This window comes from Callorhinus ursinus, unplaced genomic scaffold, assembly GCF_003265705.2.
Source record: "Callorhinus ursinus isolate GAN/ISIS: 27379988/994484 unplaced genomic scaffold, GSC_fseal_2.0 scaffold82, whole genome shotgun sequence".
NCBI classification, from domain to species: Eukaryota; Metazoa; Chordata; class Mammalia; order Carnivora; family Otariidae; genus Callorhinus; species Callorhinus ursinus.
The window spans coordinates 169,615-174,267 of NW_027397144.1; positions in this window are offsets into that span (position 1 = coordinate 169,615).

The window sequence follows — 4,653 nt, forward strand, 5'->3', positions numbered from 1 at the left end:
AAAGAAAGAAAGAAAGAAAGAAAGAAAGAAAGAAAGAAAGAAAGAAAAAAGAAAGAAAGAAGAAAGGAAGGCAGAAGAAGATAGAAAGAAAGAAAGAGAAAAAGTAAAAGAAAAAAAGGGAGGAAAATCTCAGGAAATGATTCTGATCTGCACAAATATGTTCTCTTTCCAGCTTGGGCCAATCAACTGTGGTCAGGAAACAATGTCATTAGCAACCCTTTTAGAACAACATTTATTTGTTTACTGAGTTTTCACTGTGTCAGTCGTATTTTAGCTTCTACCACTGTAAGGATAAACAGGTACAGGTGTATGGGAAGAATGGGTTGTTATATTAAAATCCTGTTCTTAATAAACCTGATTGAGTACACTACCTTTGTGAGAAAGGTGAATGCACATCTAGGAGTGCCCTGGACAGATGGTAAGGTTAATACAAACACCCTGAGGTGGCTGTTTCCCTGGGGAGGATGTGGCTGGAGTGAAGAATGGGGGCATAATGCAAGAGGAGGACAGGTATCCACAGCGATCAGGTGAGGTTTTCCCTGCCTTTGAAAGACTTTTGCTTTCATTTGTTCTGAGTTATGTGAGGAGTCATTTCAGGGTTTTGGGCAGACGCATGACACCATATGACTTAGGATTTCAAAGATCATTCTAGCTGCTGGGTTGAGAATGGATTGCAGGGTGTGAGGATGCCTGCTTGAAGGCGACTGCAGCAAGGCAGGTGAAATACGTATAGCTGGGGCCAGGGTGGTGCTAGTAGTGTAAGGGTTGAGAAGTGGTCCTTGGGGCTATGCTCAGAAGGCAGAGCCAAGAGGATTTGTTCTCAGTCAGGATATGGGTGTGAGATAAAGAGGGGAGCCAAGATTGGCTCCAGGGTTTGGAGCCTGAACAATGAAAGAATGGAATTGTATCCATTGAGAAAGGGAGGGCTATGATGGAGCAAATATGAAAGGAAAGTGGATATCAGAAGTTCAGGTTTTGAAAATTGAGAATGTCAAAATTGAGATATTTGCAGACGGATAAATTTTATATTATTCCACTTATATGAGACACCAAGAGTAGTCAAACTCACAGAGACAGAAACTAGAATGGTGGTTGTCAGGGGCTGGAAGAAGGGAGGAAATAGAAGGTTAGTGTTTAATGGGTACAAAGTTTCAATTTGGGAAGAGAATGAAATTCTGGGGATGGATGGTGGTGATGGTGGCCCAACAATGTGAATACACTCAATGCAAGTGTGTAGGAATGTGCACTTCAAAATTACTAAAATGGTACATCTTATGTCATATAAATCTAACCACAATACAAAACATTATGTAGCACAAAAAAAAATTGAGATTTTTTTTACATGATATTTTCAATATCATTATAAAATCATAGAGAATGGTTGGGATTTTTTAGATAAAATTTTTAATATGATTCCTCAACAGTTTAGACCAGGGTTTCTCAATCTCAACAATATTGACATTTTGGGTCTGTATTGTTTGTCATAGGAGGCTGTCCTGTATATTGTATGATGTTTTTTTTTTTTTAAAGATTTTATTTATTTATTTGAGAGAGAGAGAGAATGAGAGATAGAGAGCACGAGAGGGAAGAGGGTCAGAGAGAGAAGCAGACTCCCTGCTGAGCAGGGAGCCCGATGCGGGACTTGATCCCGGGACTCCAGGACCATGACCTGAGCTGAAGGCAGTTGCTTAACCAACTGACCCACCCAGGCGCCCTTGTATGATGTTTAACAGCATCCCTGGGCTTTACTGACTAGATGCTAGCACCGTGTTGTGATAACCAGAAATTGTTCCAGAGGGGTCAAAATCAGCCCACTTGAGAACACTGGAGTAAAACAATTCCATGAGTGCGGAAGGTGATGTTGTTAGCTTTCAAAGAGATGGGATAATAGAGAAGCAACATTTGGGGGAAGATAAAACATTTTCAAAAGGGGTTGAGGGGCCAGATGGACACCCCACTGGCACCATTAACTTGGAGGTCAAATGTGTTGGTCTGGCGATCTTTGGTCTGCGTGGACAATAGTATAAATCAACTACCCGTTAGAAGAGTGAGAAGTTCCTGTTTTGAGAGTCAGGAGTTAGACTAACCAATGCATGGCTGAAACCTACCCAAAACCTTCAGTTCTCATTATCTGGTCCCCACCAGATATACGTTCTCATTGGACACTATGCTATCCCCCACACTGGCTACCACTGTAATTAAATAATTATTTGTATAATTATTTTATTAATGGCTGTCTCTTAAAAATCTCTACCTGAACTTTGAATCCCATCCCTTTCTAACTTTTGGGGGAATTTATACTTCATTTATCTTTTTTTATCCTGTATATTCCAATGTCTGCATGTAATGTTATAATTTCCAATAACATGGGAATGTTCCACATTCCCATTTATTTCAATAGAAATAAAACTCACTCATAAGCCCATGCTCTTCTTTGGGCATTGCTCCAAACTTCGGGAGATTCGGTCTATACATGCTACTTCTGTTCCCACATCGTTCATTCTCTCTTTAACCAACTAATCTGGAAATCTTTCTACCTCCATCACAATTTCTCTCCCTGAGGTCTGCAGAGACCTCAGGTGCCCAGTAAATTCTAAAGAGGTATTTCCACTCTTCAAATGCTTGGTTTTTCAGGAGCAATGTCACTAATGACTGCATTCTGTTTCTTGAAATAGAGACCTTTCTCATGCATTTCATTTTTGTTACAATGGGATTCTGCAGGTCAAGTCTGCTGGGTTCTTTGTAACATTAACACATACCTTAGGGAAGAAACTCCTAACTTTGAAATTAAATCCTGTGTAGAAGAGGAGGCAAGAATTGGGGCAGTATCTTTTTTTTTAACCCCAAGAAAATAAGATGGTTCTTTTCTTTTTTATTATTTATTATTTGTTATAGGGCAGTATCTTAAGGAACCCTGGAAGACTTCTTTGAAGGAAGATAAAGCTTTTTTAATCTCCAGGAGCATGATCTTATTGACTGCACATGTTTGGATGTACCACGTAAAGAAGGAATAAATGGAAGAAAAAAATTTGCCTCTCTGCATAGCTATTTTCAGGTAAGCAGAAGACAGAGAAAGTTTCATTTCTATTATTCTCCCGATCTTAATTGTTTAAAAAGTACAATGACAATAGAACAATTTATTTAATGAGGTGCTCTGAGAATTCAGCCTTCAAGTTCCTGGAAACTTTGAATAAGCTCTGGGTGTCTCCAAGGCAGATCATGTTGGGCCTCCCAGAGATATGGGTGATGAATTCCCTGCCTGGATCATCTCCTTGAAATTTCTGGGAGAAAGTCACTATACTAGAAAGAGCCAGGGCAACCAGAGGTTTCGCTGATGCCATCTGAAAGAGCTAGTGTATCCTAGTAAATGCTCAGGGTGGGGTCGGGTGGAGGGGCTGTAAACAGTGGAGAAAAACTTTTATTAGACCAGAGCATTAGGGACACAGACAAGAGCAGTGTTTCTCAAGCATCTCCAGATCAGTTTGTAAGCCATGCAAATTCTTGACCTTTGTCCCAGATCTACTAAATCAGAAACTCCAGGGTCAGGCCCAACCATTTGCATTTAATAAGCCACACAGGTGAATCTTATGCTAAAATTTGAAAACAATCGCCTGAGGTGATTTGTTGAAATGCTTGATGAAGGACCCACACAGGGCTGCATCTTCAAAGGTCTGAGGGCTCTCCACCTCCAAAATCTTATCTACGAACAATGATACATTTGTCTTTTACTTTACAATGCTTGTGACGCCTCTCTTTTTTCATCTTATGCAATTGTTTGATCATGAGAATGCTATTAAAAACCCATGGTTCGGACGCCTGGGTGGCTCAATCAGTTAAGCATCTGCCTTGGGTTCAGGTCATGATCCCAGGATCCTGGGATTGAGTCCCATATCAGGCTCCCTGCTCAGCGGGAAGCCTGCTTCTCCCTCTCACACTCTGCCTGCTTGTGTTCTCTCTGTCAAATATAAAAAATAAAAGCTCATGTTTCAAAGCAGCGACCCTTGCATGTTCATTAACTGTCATTTCTTGATGCATCCATGTTCAGTTAACCATTTCTCTCATTTAAAAATCATTATGGTTTATCATTTTAAAGATAAATCCTTATTTTTCTAATTCGAGAGCCTGCATCCCCTCCCTCCTGCCCATGTACACGCCATGGCTTACAGCAATAGCTGTTAAAAATTATCAAATAATTTTCTTCCTATTGAATTTACTATCTTTTTTGTGAACCTAAAATTGTTAGGAGGCAATAATTAAGTAAAAGCATGTATTTGGGATCAAAGAATTGCAGTTTGGTTACACAGATTTTAGTAGCAACCCAAATAGTGTCCCACTACCAAGCAAAAGTCAAAAACCACTTTAAAAAGTGTTTTTTTTTTTAAAGCAAAAGAGAATGCTTGCTGTTTACAAAGAATTTTGATTGGTGTTGACGGCAAAAGCTAATCTTGGCTAAGGCTATCACTAAGCAAAAGTCTATTACTGTAACAAGTCACAGGTGTTCAGGTAATCTTTGGAATTTTTGCAATTTGGCCAAGTCATGGTTCTACCCATGAGGAGGAGTATAAGGCCCATCTCCCTAGCGGCCTCCCAGCTCCATTTGAAAACACCTTGACATAAATGACTCAACTGTATTTCAACTTTTACTTTTTGTTT